The sequence below is a fragment of the Camelina sativa genome, chromosome 11 (assembly GCF_000633955.1).
Source record: "Camelina sativa cultivar DH55 chromosome 11, Cs, whole genome shotgun sequence".
NCBI lineage: Eukaryota > Viridiplantae > Streptophyta > Magnoliopsida > Brassicales > Brassicaceae > Camelina > Camelina sativa.
Genome location: NC_025695.1, coordinates 26422564 through 26439539, shown reverse-complemented (window position 1 = coordinate 26439539; position 16976 = coordinate 26422564). Strand labels below are relative to the sequence as shown.

The window sequence follows — 16976 nt, the reverse complement described above, 5'->3', positions numbered from 1 at the left end:
TATACTGTTGAGTAATGCCGATTTTGTATTCAAACCAAGTAAGGAAATCAGAAGACAGTCTAACTAGATGGAATCAGTCTACTTTAGCTAATGGAGATGTTAGGTTAGTACTTAGTTGTTCAAGTGGCATGTAAGACTAAGCTATATAGTCTGTAGTACTATTACTAATTAAGACAAGTGATAGCGTTTGTCTAGTTGTTGGTAAAAAATGAGAGAGAAGATTTAGTTTACTCTTTTTATAAGTTTTGTATGTGTTATATATTGTGTAAAAGACATGAGAACAATGTACTAGTTTGATGTCTCTCAATTCTCTCAAACATTTAAAGCTCGTTTTCTAATAATACTCATCCAATCATACACTTGAAACAGAGAAATGCAGAACAAGAAGAGAACGAACCCTAATTGCAGCAAACAACACAACTTAGAAACACTAGCAAGCAGCACAAGAACAATTCTTTGTGTATCGTTGGATCCATGTTTAGTAATAGCAGCACAAGAGCTCTATGGATGAATAATACATACTGTACTAGCTGAAGAAGCCCACGAGTGTTGTATATGGGCCAGGCTTAAATGAACTCCATTGATATATGAATTATAAATAATACTAAACCGAGTCACACCAAAACCAAACCACTTGATGCAAAAATACAATATCCGATGTAAATAATGGATTATTTCACAATTTGTTTTGGATAAATAAGTTATTTTTCCAAAAGCATCTCTGATTTTTTTAAAGCCCACTTGCATTTAGGAAAATAATAAAAAAGAATAAAAACCAAAAAAACAAAAAAAAACACAAAGTTTTAGAAAAGACGAGATAAGGCTTCAATTATTGTCAATTTTTCAGCTCCATTGTATATTAAAAAATAAAATAAAATTAATAATAATCAAAAATCGTAACGATCGTTAAAACTCAACGTCGGCTTCGTTAGAATTTGTGGTTGTCGAGTGTCGACACAAGTTGGTAACTAAACGGCGTTTAAAGTGGTTGCATCAGGCACAAGAGTCGTGTTTATCAACTCAAAGCACAAAAATATATCCCTTATATATTAGGATGTTATATTTTTAGTACATTTTTGAAACTTATTTAATAATGTAGTTCACTATTTGTAATTGGAAAAGTAGAGTATGTAAGAAAGAAAGTAATAGAGATAGAAATTTGAGTGGGCCAGAGAGTTGTGTGTTAGATTACTTAATAACCCCATCCATGGTTTAGTGGAAGAAAGAGGAGAGAGAGACGCAAGAGGAGAGAAGAAAGGAAGCAGAAAAGTTGAAAGTGGGCCAGGAAGAATCTATAATTTTGCTTTTATGTTTCTTTCTCTTTCTATATATATTATTTCTTTTTAATCATGTATAATTTTTTTTAGAAAATTTCTTAGATACAGAAAAATCTATATTTTTTTCTTTACAATTTAATATAAATTTTGTTTAATATTTTTAAATATATTATATTATCCGTATATTATTTTAAGTGTATAGATGTCTGTACACATTATTAAAAGTACACATGTCTGTACACATTATTAAAAATACAAATGTCTGTACACTTAAAATAATATACGGATTAAACAAATTACATCTGTACACTTGATAATGTGTACATACATCTGTACACATTATTAAGAGTACAGATGTCTATATACTTAAAATAGTGTATGGATTGAGCAAAAAATATTGTCCAAAATACATTAATTTTCTGTGTAAATAGGTTATATAAAATTAAAATTGCTAATAATTGTTGAAAGTTATAGTAGCATAGTGGTTAAAGCGGTTCAGTTTACTACATTGTTGTGGATTCAAACCACACTAGATGCTAATTTAAAATTTTGTTTAAATTAGTGGATAAATTTGTAATTACACTCATGGCTTCTTCTTTCCAGCAAAACCCTAACGCTGCCGCCGATGGTTGTAATTTTTTTTTTGCTTATAGTTTTTTCTTTAAACTTAACCAAAATTCATAAATCTATCATTAACGTAGAAATTTATAACCAAATTCGATGTTTAACATGGTTTTTCTCTTGGTATCAGTCATTTTCAAGGAGGAATGGAAGAAAAGTGATTGAAAAAAAAATTGAATTATTGAAGAAAAGATCAGGAGATGAAAATTAGTTTGTTGGAGAAGGTGATGGACTAAGAGATAGAAGAAGAACAAAGCTTGCTAATCATTTGGGATTTAAAGGAGGATTCTTTAATTCTTTAATCTTTCTCAATTAAACTTTTGTGATCTGCCATTTTGGCAAATTGTGTAATCATGAATGAATCAGAGAAATCATTATCTTTGGCTTGGTTTAGCGGAGAAGACGATGAAAACAAAAAAATAAAGAAAAGAATAACTTTTATTTTATGAAAATTATTTGTAAAATGCTCAATGGCATGAAATGTAATTTTGAATGCTATTGAATGACAAAAAAGGGAGTGAAACAGAGCCAAATAGTGGTCAACGTGGTTTCTTGTAATTATAAATAGTGAACGTAATAGTTTTCTAATTATGTTTGTAAAACATATGTATTTTCCAATTATCTCTATATATTAATAGAAAAGTACTATTTTGAAAAGCTGATGTGTCACCACTAAAAAGCTGGAGACATATTTAGCTATTTACTCTCATTTTTATTTATTATTTACAGTTACATGTTATTGTATTTTTTACAAAAATAATAATAATAAGAAAACAAATATGTTATTCTTAAAAATGATTTATTGAAATGCATGTGGATTATTCGCGGATCTCACGAATTCAAGCGGGACGAATACAAAGACATTTTGCAGCACAAAATATTTAAATCTGTTGCGGGATGGCTTAGCGGACGGGTTTGATCCGGTTAACAATTTTATTTAAATCATCCGGTTCATGAAATTTCAGTTTTTTTTTACGAATTTTATCTGATTTGATAGTTAAAGATTTTAATAGAAATCTAATCGTTCACTAATTCGGTTCACATTCGATCTAGATTCATCATCATGTCAATCTAAAATTTATGGTGAAACGATTACTATTTTAAATTTTTATAAACTTAATGAATTCAAACCAATAGAAGTTTGTATTCTATATGTTAAACTAAATAGATATATTTACAAATGTAATATCTCAAACAAAAATTTCATGTTGCACGGATTATTACCTAGTACTTTTCCTTAAACTAAAAATAAGGCCAAAATTAAAAAAGGAAAATAAATCTTTTGCGTGTAAACAACGTTCATCAATACACGCCATTATACATACGTGTCAAATTCTAGTTGGTTAACGCTTCACTGCTTTAGCTTAGCCCTGGGCAAAAAATCCGGATCTGAGAATCCGAACCGGAACCGAACCGAAAAACCCGAGAATTTCGGATTCGGATTATGCCATTTTACCCTATTGGGTCATATATGTATTGACCGTGGGTATCGGTTCGGTTTCGGGTTTTATACGGTACCCGAGTGGGTAAACCGAAAACCCGAATATTTTAATGAAGAGGGAAAGAGGATTTAGGGTTCTTCTACCATTCAATTCGATCGTCCTTTCAGTTTCTTCCTCGATACTCGACTCCCTCTTTCAATTTTTTGCCACCCTTTATATGAAACCTCGAGATTAAATTGAAAACACAAAGATGGAAACCCTAAATAAGATATGTGTGCCTTCTCCTCCGCCCTCTGCGTTGTCGAGAATCCAATCAGAGGTAAGGTTTACTACTTTACTTTGCACTTCGATTGGTCGAGTTCGAGATTATAGTTGTATATTACTATATTTGCTAATTTTGCTTGTCTGAAAATCGAGCTTTTGGTTCTGGGTTGGAGTTGTGACCTAGAATTCTGATTTACAGAACTAGAAACCACCTCTTTGTTAAATCTGCACAAAAAATTGTGATTTGGATGATTTAGGAGATGATAAATGTTGGTCTCTGTTTAGTCGTCCAAAGTATACCTGGAGATGTTTATTTTAGGCTGGCTATGGATGATTTGAGTAAAGCATGAACTCTTTTAAGATATATTTTAAGCATGTATGATATTCTGGTGTAGTAATTTTAGTTTCATGATCGGCAACAGTTCTTAATTATCACCGTGTGTGCTTGTATGATTTTTTTATATGTAGACAGATAAGATAGAGAGTAGTAATGCACCCATGTACTTCTTGATTCCTCTAACTCTTTTTTAATAGATCACAAGTAGTTCATTGATGTAAATCTCATTTCAAGATTCAATCCCGGTTTTGTGATGTTAATTTGGTCGAAATTTTCTTCCCTCTTATAGTCTTATCTCTTAAAATCATTGCTCGAGTCCTTTGTTGTTTAACCCTTTGCTAGTTTTCTAGATTATGAGTTTCTGTCTTCTGAGTTCTGAGTTCTAAGTTCTGACAAAGGGTTGCTTTTGAATGTTTGATGTAGATGGCGTCTTGTGATAATCCAACAGGGACAGACAATGATCCGATGGAGGTTGAAAGTGAAACTGACGATGATGAATTAGAGGGGACAGACAATGATGAGGTTGAGACACCTAGTTCTGGTAAGACTCGTAAGAAAAAAGGAAAAGAAGCTAAAGGAGTTAGTAAGGCAAGAAATAAAGAAAGGTCGTATGTTTGGCAACATTTCACCATAGTAGAAAAGAAGAAAAACAAGTGTAGTTGCAATTATTGTGGAAGAGGGTTGGGTTGTGCAACCTAGTCCGGAACTTCTACTCTGAGGAAACATGTTGAAAAGACATGCAAAGCATATAAGGTATGGCTAAGTGCTAATAAAGATAATGTTCTGTTTTAACTCCTGATGGTGTTGGTGGTAATATTAGAGTGAGTAAGGTCAGTGAGGCATTGTTTAGAGAAGTTACTAATGAAATGTTGGTTTTAGCTGAGTTACCACTAGCTTTCGTTGAGTGCTTAGCTTGGATACATTTTTGTTCTAAAGTTCAGCTGTATAAACCGCATTCTAGGAGAGCGGCTACAAGAGACATTTGTCGAGATTTATGTGAAGAAGAAGGCATTGATGAAAAAAATTCTTGAGCACAACAAACAGATATTGTCTTTGACTACAGATATATGGGTTGTTCCCACTATTGGAGCTAGTTATATGGTAATAACAGCTCATTTTGTTGATGATATGTGGAGATTAAGGAAGATGATCATATGATTTAAGAATGTTTCTGATCATAAGGGTGGAACAATTAGTAACTGTCTTATAGATTGTTTGGAAGAGTGGGGCACACAGAGAATATTTTGCATCACTTTTGATAACGCTACAGCTAACACTTCAACTATGACTAAGTTCAAGACAGCAATGATGGATAAGTATGGAAGTGATGCATTGATACTGAAAGGTGAATATTTGCATTTGAGATGTGCTGCTCACATACTGAATCTGGTTGTAAAGGAAGGATTGCGTGATATAAATAGCAGCATAGAGGTTATTCGCAATGGAATACACTATGCGAGATCGACATCAAATAGGCTCAAGGCCTTTGGTTTTCGTGTGGAATCAGGGAAACTTAGAAGGGGAAGCCTGCCTTTAGATGTGAAGATCAGATGGAATTCTACCTATCTCATGATAGAACAAGCTTTAAAATTCAAAGTTGCATTTGAGAGGATGGAGGCTGCAGATAAACCATACAATGACCACTTTCAGGAGAAAGTGGATGGACATAAAAGAGTTAGGCCAGCATTGAAATCGGATTTGGATTCAGTTGAGAGGTTTGCTCAAATTCTTGGCATCTTTTATAAGTATACATTGGTTCTTTTAGCTTCTACGACTGTTGCTGCTCATAAACTCTACAATGAGATAGTCTCTGTTATGAGAAAAATTACCATTTTAGGCACAACAGGAGATGATGATGACATGCATAAGAAAGCGACATCCATGTTAACAAAGTTGGAGAAGTATTGGAATCCATTTGGTGAGAAGGTTGAGATGAACAGACTTGTGATGGTAGCAAGTGTGTTTGACCCGAGGAAGAAAATGAAGTTTGTTGAGCTATGTTTTGATAGGCTTTATGGTAAAAGCAGTGTGGAGTCTACTCATCTGTCTGATTCAGTGAAGAATATCTTGAAAGATTTGTATGATGAGTATACCAGAGCCAGTTTGTTGAATAAAAGTAGTGATGGGTCATCTTCTCAGTCATGGTCTACGGCTCAAGATCAGTTTGACACTGATATGAATGAAAGACGAGATCCTATTGGATATGAGGATATGGCTGAGATCTTTGATGATATGGTGAAAGAAACGGGGATTCATACTTCTTCTAATTATGAGTTGGATATGTATTTGAAAGAGGATGTGGAGACTTCAAATATTCTAAAAGGTTCAGAGTATGATTTGTTATCATGGTGGAAGGTCAACAGTGGGAAGTATACAGTTCTATCATTGATAGCTAAGGATATACTTGCAATGCAAGTGTCTTCAGTAGCATCAGAATCTGCTTTTAGTACAAGTGGTAGAGTTTTGGATCCAAGCAGAAGTTGTTTGACACATTATATGATCGAAGTGTTGATGTGTACTGAACAGTGGATGAAATGTGAGATTCATATAAATGACAAAGGAGTCTCAACCATTCAACAACTTTTTTCTGAAATTGAGTTGCAAGATGATCTTATGAGAGGTACTTTCTTTCTTTTAGTTCAGTTTTAATCTCTTAATAATGTTTGATTGATTTCTAACATTATGTCTTCGGTTTTCTACAGAGTTTGAACCTGATTTCAACGTTTAAGATCAAAGACTGAAAGATCAGTAGAGTGACTGATAGAGGGAGTGAGCTATTGAGGTATTTCTCATAGAATTATACACTCAGCCATAAATTGTTCTCTTAGTCTCTTACGGTTTAGTGTATAGTTTACCAATGGATTAATATTGTTCTGTGTTTTTTATTGTATTAGGTCGAGAAGGAGAGCAAAACCAATCCATAATTGTGTTTTGTTTTCCAGTTTCCTACTACTTATTTGTTTTAATGTCATGACTCATGAGTCATTAGACTTGGATTTGTTGTTTTGGCAAGAACTTGAAAACTCTTCTTTAGTGTTAACTATCTAGTACTTTTTCTCTCATTTGTATGACTTGGAATGTTGGATTTCATGGATGGATTCTATTTTGATATTATCTATTGAGTATTGTGTCAAATTTGCAGAAATAGGTGCTTGTTACTGGTTAAGACGTTAAGTAGTCTCGGGTATAAGGGCAAATTTATGGTTTTCGGATAGAAAATTAGTGTATTCGGGTAGCCATAACCCGAACCGATATGGAACCAATTTTTTCAGGTTTTTTCCGGGTATTATAATTCTTATCCGAACCGACCCGAACCCGAGAAGACCCGACCCGAACCGGAACCGATTTTTTAAGTTTACCCTATTGGGTCCTAGACTCATATACTCGATAATCCGAACCCGATTGTGTTTTACCCGATACCCAAATGCCCAGGGCTATATATAATATAGTACAATTGCTATGCATGGATAGTAAAAACATTATCTATCATAACTTTAAAGTTTTATATACCTTGTTAATATACATTGATATTAAAATTAGATTAAAAATTGAATATTATCTCTAAAAAATCAAAAACAAAATACATCTAAAAAGAGCTGTTTGTGTATTATCTTAGATAATTTATCTAGTAGGTCTTTGGGCCTTATTTTTCTCTTATATGTTATCTTCTCTTTTTTTTGGGCTTGTGGTGTTTTTGGATTACAGAAGTTGGATTCACTCATGTCAAAATGGACCGATATGGCTTTTGAAAAGTGTATTTAGACATGAGTGAATCCAAATTTTGTAAAATTAAAAAATAATTCTTTAAACTATTTTATTGTAAAATAATTCATGACTTGTTATGGATACATAACATTTTAGTATTCTCAAAATCAAGCTTTGAAACACTTTTTTTTCTTCTGAAACAACAGCTCTGAAACACTTATATGTAATTGTTTTTTTCTTTTGTAATTAATACAAGACAATTTATTATCCTCAGAAAAGATAGTTTTGTAATTTTTGCCATATATAATATATAAACCGAGAAACATTTACAATTGGTAGAAGGTGAATGCATATTCCAAAAATTAATGCAAAATCTATATATATAAAGTGCACTTTCCTCACTCTTGGTGCTGCCACCTCAGCATACTCCTCTTTTAAATAAGCTCATATTTTCGACATTACCCACTAAGCAGTTACTATTTATTATCCACTAAGCCTTGTTTATTTGGCCAACGGAATAAAACTCCTCTCCACGATACTCCACAGCGCCGTCGTCCGTTGTGGACCTTAAGCGTCCCTGCCCTTCTCATTCTTTCATCTTGGTTCACATAATGGTTATCTTTGAAATAAATGTTCTCCACTCCTCTACACCCTTTCACTGTCTTCCCTCTCTTCCATCTCCATTGTAACATTTTTCTCTATTACTGTAATTCATCCCGTTCAATGCTGGCTCTTTCAATTCAAGACCCACTACTCTATCTTTAATTGGTGTAAGTCCTATATAATGTCTTCTCCTCCAATTTCATGCTTCATATATATTTTGTTGCATGTCTTTGATTTCTCCTCACTAAAATGGATTCTCCTGTCGTTTCATTCGAAAATCTCAAAGTTGGGCGCCTTCACCAACAGATCGTCGGAAGAATGCTTCGTCACTGGCCTGCTCGCAATGTCAAAAAAGGAGGCCAACTCATGGGCGTCGACTTCCTACTCATTGATGAGAAGGTTGTTTCCATCTTAACTAGACTTTTCATTTATTCGTTTTTTACAACTCTATCTAATTTGAAGTTTTTCTCTAGAGTTGTGTCATCCAAGGGTCGATCAATGTGACCCACCTTTCAAAATTCGAAAACTCGCTACGTGATGTTATGTTTGACTTTGAAGTCACAAGAAGCAACTCCTGATTTAAGCTAACTGATTCCCCCTTTTCAATACGCTTCACACCAACCACTGTTTTTGATCAGACTGACGAGTCTTTTGGTATCATTCCGGAAGAGTTTTTCAGATTTCGGCTCATGAGCAATTGGTTTCTCTTGCCAACACCAATACAGATCTTCCAGGTGTGTTGATTTTTTCCACTCTTTCAATATTCCCCTGTTTCTATATTTACTCCATCTCTCCAAATTATAACTTTCGTAATCGACCTCTCATAAGTTGTCTTCTTCTCACATTCGAAAAACCTATCTTCTCCAGAAAATTATTCTAATAATTTTAGTATTTTGAGCGTAAGGTTTCATCCTCATGACTGTTTTTTCGCTCACATTAGATGTAATGGGCAAAGTCTGTTCCAGCAAAGCATATCGAAATAGAATGACACAAACCTTGGAGAGGATGTTAGTCCACCTATTTCTTGAAAGGTCAGTTTCCACCGACTTCGATCTCTTTAGTTCACTGATGTATTTGGTTCTTATATTTCCCCTTCTTCATTACTTTCATCACATGTTTTCTTTTATTATAGTGAGGAGAAAGTGCGATTAAGTGCCTTTGATGATCATGCATCCTCATTGGAGAAGGTTTTCAGCGAGAAAGACGGAGGGACTAACATATTGTTAGCTACAAATGTAAACCCAAAGTTATTTGGAGGTGAATCACTTGATTAACTTCATTCATTAACACTTTACTTTATGTCATCTTAACTTTGCATGACAACTTAGCCAACGTTTCTCCACAGGTGAACTCTACCTCAATGCCACGTCAGGACCAAATTTTATTCAGACGGAGACTTAGCAACAACTCAACAGTTTGCTGATAGGTAATGAAAAGGTTTTGCCTAAATCGTTTATATTTAGTCATTCATGCTATGTTTTTTAATCCCTTAACCATACTTACCTACATGACTAAACAGGCTAAAGGGGAAAGCAAAAGCAGGCGCCAACTCAATTTCACCATTCCATGGAGTATCGAAGATTGAACAAGTGTCCATTGATGATTAGAATCAGTTTGTTGCAACCGGAAATCCACATGTTCAATTCCCTTCATTTAGTAGCTTAATTAATCGGACATATATAACCATTCATGTAATCTCTATAATATTTGCCTCATATTTATTTTCAATAAACCACCCATGCGTTAACTCCATCCAATTGGTTGTGCATTTGTAATATTTTAGGAGGTAGAATTCTTATGCAACGCAACAGTGACGAACATTCAAGCTCATTGTGGCTGGTATTTTATTTCATGTGCTGCATGTGGGACAAAAACGGTGAAGAAAATGTCGTCTCTAACATGCAATAACTACAAATGTGGCTCAACTACCGTTGTTGGAGATGTGAAGTAAGTTTGTTACATCCTTCACTTTATCCGGTTTTCAAAAATTTCACAGCTTAATAACAGTTTCCATACTCTAACCATGTCATAACAAGCAAGATACTGTGTGGAACTGGTTGTAGACGACGGCATAACCACCGGCGTTTTCGTAGCCTTTGATAAGGACATGGTTAAGCTAACCAACATACATGCATCAACACTCTCTTCTCATATGGTATGTAAATAATATACGAAACATTTCATGTTTGTTCATTACTTTCAAACATTTAATTTCAAAAGACAACATCCTATTTGTATCTAAATTCTTTTCGTTTTCGCCAGGCTGACGACGAATTAATCTCAAACTCTTATGCTCTAATACCCAAAAAAATCCTTGATATTGTTGGAAAGAAAATATACATTCGAGATTCAGCTGACTAACTTCAATTTCACTCCTCAACATCAGTCATTTACTGTATCACGTATTTATGAGACTATTGAGGTGCCTCCTGGTTCAATCTTCCGTCAGGTAATCTTAAAACCACACCTATACAACTCTCGGTTGGATTGGCCTCATTGTTTTCTTAACTTTTTAGCTGTCACCAAAACCCATAATTAACCAGAATCCTAATTAACCCATAATTAACCAGAATCATAAAACCTTGAGATTTGAATTTCTGTATTTTTAACTAAACAAATCCTCTCAAATCCTCCGGAATCCCCAAAACTTATTAAAATCCAAATCCACAAACTGTTTTGAATAACAGTGGATTTTAAAATAGATTTTTGAATCATCATTTCAATAATAGTGGATTTTAATACACTTTTTAAAATTCATGATTGAATAACATAGGATTTGTAAGTTTTACACAAATCACTTAAAATGTCAAGTTGAATATACCCCATAGAAAACATATTTGGATTCTAAACATTAAAGCAATAATCGTCTAAAAAATCACTAATGGTATGAGCTTAAGAGCACAACTAGGCAGCTCAAAGAATCAACTTAAAAACGATTGATGCTTTAGAGGACACCTAACTCTGTGAGAAACGCTACACATAGATCCAGGAAGATAAACTGAGGTCCATCAACTCTTCGGATGTCTAGCAAGTACTTGTTTTCTCCTAGTTTGTATAGCTATAACAACAGCAAGAAAATAATACAGATTAGTGCATTTAAGGAAAAAAAAAATTCTAATTTGATTATGAGAATGTAAATTATATGAGAAGTTTATATTCTCATCACATCATATACCTGAAGTTCAAATTTGATGATAGCTGGTAAGATCATGGCACATTCATCCACAATCTTTTGATTCTTATCGTTAGCAAAGCTTCGAACCCATCTGCATTTCATGTTGTAGAGTCCGATCTTTTTCCAGCACACTTTTAGAGTTTGAAGAGCCTTAAAAACTTCACTCATGATCCCACAAGGGTTTCCTCGAGACTGTCAAAATATCAAGAACACATCTTTATCTATAATGATAACATGTTTTTGACTGGTAAAAGTATTAGACTAACAAATGAAATCGAAAGAAATGAGTATCCAAAAAATGACTATGGACTAACCTAAAGTCCAAGGGTCCAGGTTTTGTCATCTTTGATCCGTGATCTTAGTCTAGTCAATTCGGGAATCGAACGGCCAACATGTGAAGCAATCTCTTGAACTGGAATCGTCGAATTAAATATACCATCATCCTGTATATATGTAACATTAACAAGGAGATATAGTTATAACATGTATTTTATATAGAGAATAAATTTAATAAATGTGAAAACTTGAGTAACGTTTTAATAATAAAATTTGTGAGTTAAGAAAGAGAGTAAAAGTACCGATTTCTCTTTAAACTTGAACTGAAAATAGTCACTAGGATCACACTTGCGGTTTCGGTTGTCAAGTAATAGATAGTATGAAACTGTAGCCTAATTTATAAAATGCAAACAAAATGTAACGTACGTAAGTATCACTTATACAGTCAAATCTCATTATTACAAGAAAAACACAGCTCATACCTCATTTTGGATTCTATTGAGAAGAGATTCAACAACTTGGTTTCTATCGAAACCGATGTTGACTACTTTTTGAACTATCTCCTCTTCAATCTGGACAAAGTAATGAAACCAAAATTTAATAGAAATATTTCATACAAATGATGTTATTTTTGTTTTATAATATGGTGACAAAAGTTCTAATTACCTTGTTAGCTTGTTCTGTAGTATCTAATGGAGGAATATCAAGATAAGAAGGAAGATGATTATTGAACCAAGGATGTTGACGAATCTCAGGAATGGTAATTCTCATCAGCGGATCAACCATAAGCATCCTCGGTATCAAATCTCTAGCAGCATATGATAAATGATCTGGAAGACTATACATTCCTTTCTGAAAATAAAACAAAACAAAAAAAACAAAAAATTGTGACTACAAACCCATAAATAGCATAGATGAGTTTACAAAAAAAAAAGAAGAGATCAGTCGTCTTCTGTTAATACCTTTATTTTATCGAATAGAATAGGAATATTTTCGTCGTCGAAAGGAAGAGTCCCGCATAAGAGAGCATACAATATCACTCCACAGCTCCATATATCTACTTCTGGTCCAGAATATGGTCTTCCTGAAATAACCTGTACAACAATTTTGGGATATGATCATTAACTGAAATTTATAATATATACCCAATTTAATGAAATAAGAATGACAAACCAAATTAATATACCTCCGGAGCAGCATAGTTAGGGCTTCCACAACTCGTCTTTAGAAATTGACCATCATGCATGACATTACTCAGCCCAAAGTCAACAATCTTAATGTTGAATTTTGAATCCAAAAGCACATTCTCTGGCTTAAGATCCCTGTGGACGATCCTATTCCAATGACAATACTCCACACCAGATATGATCTGAATATATAATATGATCTTTATTTAAAAAAAGTGTTACCAAACAAAGCAGATATGAAATGGAATGCAAAAAACATATATAGATACCAAACCTGTTGAAAATGATGACGAGCTTCGTCTTCTTGTATTCTACCTTTTTCAACAATATAGTCAAAAATCTCTCCCGACTTAACATATTCCATTACAACATATATGTTGTCAGGCGTCTCTATGACTTCATATTGACGGATGATGTGGGGATGCATCAATAATCTTAGTATTTTGATCTCCCTTTGCACTACAAAAGACAAAACAATGATTTATTAGTATATTATATCATTTACCTATCCTCAAATCTTTAGTCCATATATAAGACAAAAAGTGTAATAGTTTTTTTTTTGTCACAAAACTAATATATCCAAACGACAAAAGATAATAGAATAGCATTTACATTTCAAGACCTATGTTTCAATGAAATTAATTTTATAGAAGACAACACATTTAACATAAATCTATTTTTTTGGTTTCTCAACATTGAATACAATCCATAATCATCTTGTAAAGCTATGAAATCTGTTGAAGAAAACTAAAAATATTTAATCAAAACGACAGAAAAGTAATAAAATAATATGGACATGTACCTTTGGTCTCAATACCCATGGTCTTAATCTTAGAACGATTAAGTATTTTGATAGCAACTTTGTGTCCAGTTGCTACATGTAGAGCTAATTTCACTTTTGCAAAGGATCCATGTCCAAGGGTTTTACCAATCCTATAATTTGGTAAAACTGACACGATTTTACTGGTAGTTTTTTCCGATGATCCGTCCATTTCACTGTATACGAAGAATATGAAATATAAACAAAAACTATAGTCAAAACTCTATAGCAAAAATAGATATCAAATTAAGTTAATGAAAACATATCAGTAAGATGGACGGACCATCGGAAAAAAACTACCTATAAAATGAACAATCGAGAACCATCAATGGTGAATCTAACTAGATATCAAAATCATATTTCAATTTCGCTCACTACATTAATAGGTGTCCTAGTTGAAGGAAGAAATTTGTGAGCCGTGTTTTCTTTTCTAAAAAAGAAAATTGAACAGAAAATTTTGTAGAAAAAAATATTCAAAGGCTGAACACCACTCTTAACAGATTCGCATAGAATCTGGTTGATATATATAGAGAGAAATTGAAACCAATGAAACAAATATGAACACATACACTGAAAATTTTGTACCTCTCGAGAAAAAAGAGCAAAAATACAAGAAAAGAGTAATTATACCTTAGTGCATGAGCAATACATTAACCTCTTTCTTTTGTTTTTATCTGCTTTGCTGAGTCACTTTGTTGACCAAACAAAAATGGTGTCACACTATTTTCATGAATCATTAGATAAGAATAAAAAAATTTCCATACAACTAAGCTAAAAGGTCTGTTTCTAGTTTATCTTAAAATTAGAGTAATCACCTAAATATGACAATAAATTTAAAATATTAGAATCTATTCAACATTTTTAAAAAAATAAAGATATCTTTCCTTAAACAAAAATTACAACTAATGTTAATGCTTTGACTATTATATATATAATGTATATTTCCTTATACATACATATATAAGTTATATCTATATAATGTATAACTACTATATAATGCATATTTCTTTATACATATAATATTTTATATATTATTATATAAAATATAGTTTCAAAGTTAGCTATTAACATAATAATCGCGGCATGTATCAACTCTACCAATAAAATTATTTATCTTTGGCAAAATTGGAATATTAAATAAAAAATATGTATCTATCAATTTTTATTTACACGTGTATGTTTTCTTAGTTTTTCTTTTTAAACAAAATAAAAACTAACAAAAATTGCAAAAAAAAAAATCAAAATAAGTTTGTTAATTTTATTAGTTCTAAATACTAAATAAGATATTTTAATCTTGCCATGTGTTAAATTAAATTTATTAAAAGTTTTAAAGTCGATCACATTATAAAATAGTATTTATCATCATAAGTGGGCGCCAATTGTTGATCAAGTGATTGATCTTAATAGAACAAGTATAGAATGGGAAGAGACGAAGACTTTTTATTGAGTTGGTCAAGGATTGGCAAGGTTACAGTAATATCACTAAATGTCGACCGGCTAGTTACAAAATCCGTATACTCACTAATACAACTTAAGCACTTAGAAATAGAATCAGATAATCTCCTGACTCCTACTCCAGTTAACTCGTTGTTCTCTACTTGCTCGATGTCTTCCTTATTTATAGCTGATGGGACGTTTCACCTCTTTGTTTCAATGGACCGAGCTTCCTAACGAGCCTTCTAGAAGTGTTGTCAGTCCAATTAGTTCTATTAGGTCGTCAACCCTTCTAGAAACTCCATTGACTATTTGCAAGATGGGCTGAGTGGGAGTCTTTTAAGGTGGGGTGAAACTCATATCCAACATCCGTTAACTTTTGCTGGACCAACTCTCAATATTTTAGAAGGTTTATATTGGCAGAAGCTGTTGTCATTTACAAAGTTTTTAATGAGATTTTTTCTCATAAAACTACCTATTTTACTAAATCATTAACCTCAGTCACCCACAAATCTACTTCGTGTGAGTTTATTTCAGTTTGTAAGGGTTTAGATATGCGTGGAACAACTAGTTATTCAGAACTTTTATATTCACGGGTTTGAATTTAGGACGAATTTTTTTTAGTTTTTAGTGTTAGTTAATAGTTACTTATAAGTTGATCAAATGCTTTACCTTGAACTGCTGATGCGTAATTGCTTCTATTCTATGTCATAATCACCTTAGACCTGTGCTACTACACGAATTTTGGTAATTAATTTGGGTAGGTTTTCAAAATCATAGAAAAATATACTCAGGTAGAGTTTTTATAAACCGATCCATTTATTTTTATCACTACTGTATGCGTCATATTAAATTCTAGAACCAAATAATATATACTTCCAATTTCAAGAGAAATATATTTTCCTTTATAAAAATATATTTTAGTTTTATTACTTCTAAAAATTACATTTTTCGCTTTATTAAAACCAAAAAAAAAAAAACTATGACAATAGATGTTTTGATTATCCGATGAAATGTGTGTGTGTGTTCTAAATTAGTTTTTTTTTTGCGTGAAGCAAAACTAGTTAATGGTTTTCATAGTGTAAATATTTTACATAGGAAAAATAAAGAGAGTGTCGAAGGCAGTAAGGATTGAAGGAACACATGCTTTAAAATATTTTATTTTATTTTCTTGAAAATTTTCTATTTTTGCTCTTTTGGATCTGTTACGCATTGCATGTGTCATGTGTCACACGTAATGTAATGTACTAATTGATCATTGAAATCTTCACATAGATTGAACATAATACATATATATACGGATCTTCATATATATATGACGTAGACATTTTTTGCCATATATATATCTTTTGGACTTTTATATATGAGACAGTTCGTTATATTACATTAATCTGATTGTCTTATTTTCTTCCCTATTTCTCTGATTGTAATGTCTCTGAGTCTCTCTATCCACGAAAATTCTGGATACATAATATTTACATTTTATTTTCCTAATAATTTTTCTTTTTACTTCCATGAGATCGTTCAGAGTTTTTTGGGATTAAATGGTTTGGTTTATTTGCAAAATGTTTAGTTCTGTGTTTCAATGACATGTTCACTATTTTCATGTTTTGTTTGATAAGCTTCCACTTGCAGTTGTTGACTTGGTATAACTCTAGCATGTCTAATTCATGTAAGATTTGTTCTTACATCTTCTTTTGTCCATCTTCCTATTTTTAAAGATGTCTATGTCTTGTGACGGTCGGCTCCGAAAGAATCTCGTAGTTGATGCTAGATATATATATACATATATATATATATATATATATATATATATATATATATATATATATATA

General features: G+C 32.5%; 1 pseudogene; it reads right to left on the bottom strand.

Annotated features, from left to right (window-relative positions):
- On the bottom strand, positions 11061-14254 carry LOC104724298 (annotated as a pseudogene).